Source organism: Vombatus ursinus, unplaced genomic scaffold (assembly GCF_900497805.2).
Source record: "Vombatus ursinus unplaced genomic scaffold, bare-nosed wombat genome assembly UNPS02014801.1, whole genome shotgun sequence".
Taxonomy (NCBI): domain Eukaryota; kingdom Metazoa; phylum Chordata; class Mammalia; order Diprotodontia; family Vombatidae; genus Vombatus; species Vombatus ursinus.
Window position 1 is genome coordinate 28,363,893 of NW_020954579.1, and position 1,555 is coordinate 28,365,447.

Sequence of the window (1,555 nt, forward strand, 5' to 3'; positions counted from 1 at the left end):
TGATGATATACTTAGAAAATCCTAAAGACTCAACTAAAAAGTTAGTTGAAGTAATTAATAAGAATATTGAGAGTGGATCATTAACAAGTTGATTGGGAAATATCTAGAAAAGAAAGTGATGATAGCAAAAAGCCCACATGGCTTCATAAGAACAGATCATTCTTTGACCATTACTAGATCTATACCTCAAAGAGATCACACGAAGAGGAAAACAATACATACATGCCAAAATGTTTAAAGTAGCTCTCTCTGTGATAGCAAAGATTTGAGAACTGAGGAAATGTTCCTTAATTGGGGAATGGATGAAAAAATTATGGCATATGAATGTGATAGAATACTATTGTGCTGAAAGAAATGATGAAGTGGATATTTTCAAAGAAACCCAGGAAGACTTGTATGAAGTGATTCAAAGTGAAGTGAACAGCACCATTTATATACAATAACAACAATGTTGTAAAGACAAGCAATTCTGAAAGACAAGTAGCTCTGATCAACACAATGACTCACTGCAATTCCAAAGGACTCATGATGAAACATGCTATCCACCTCCAAACAGACAAATGACGGACTCAGAGTGCAGATCGAAGCATATTTTTTTCTTTTCTTTTGTTTTGTTTTCTTTCTGACATGACTTAATGTGGTGATTTCTTTTGCTTGGTTATACATATTTGTAATGGGCTTCATTTTTCTTGCCTTATAGGGAAGAAGGAAGGGGAGGGAGAGAATTTAGAACTGAAAATAAAATAAAATTGAATTAAAAAAAAAAAGAACCAATCATGCCAGATCCACCTTATTTCCTTTTTTGACAGGATTATTAAACTCATAGATGAGGGCCATACTATCAATATAGTTTACCTAGATTTTTATCAGTTTTTTATAAACTATCTCATACATTCTTGTGAAGAAGATGGAGAGAGGTGGATTAGAAGATACTTCTCTGGTAACTTGCTTACATCTATCTTCTATGTATTTTTTTTGAAATCCATGCTTGGAGCTACTTTTCCAAGCCCCACTGGTATTGGCAAATTGAGTCCCAAGAACGTGACTGCTACATTTTCTCTTGGAGTTTTAGCAATGGCACTGAGAGTTGGGGTTTTTTTCTCTCTAAGGATATATAGCTCATTGGCCCTCATTGGTATTCTTCTTGGGATTATCAGAGGGACTTTTTATAGATGAAGAAACTGCAAATGTCCAAAATTCAAAGGGATCTTGAAGCAGCGGGGCCAGGATTCAAAGTTATAGAGGGTCTTCAATGTAAGGCAGAAGGTAGAAGTAGATAACCCCTAAAATGTTTTCCAATTCTAAGATTTGAATGACAAGCAGGTAGCATTCACAGTCAGGAAACCTAACATGAAGGTGGCTCACAAATCAATATCTCTCTTGTCCTGCTCAAGATTTTCAAGAGAATTTGTCTCCTTATTTCAGAGTCAGCCTACCAGTCTAATCTAATCCTTGATATAACATATTTTTCTTTTTCTTTCTTTCTTTCTTTCTTTCTTTCTTTCTTTCTTTCTTTCTTTCTTTCTTTCTTTCTTTCTTTCTTTCTTTCTTTCTT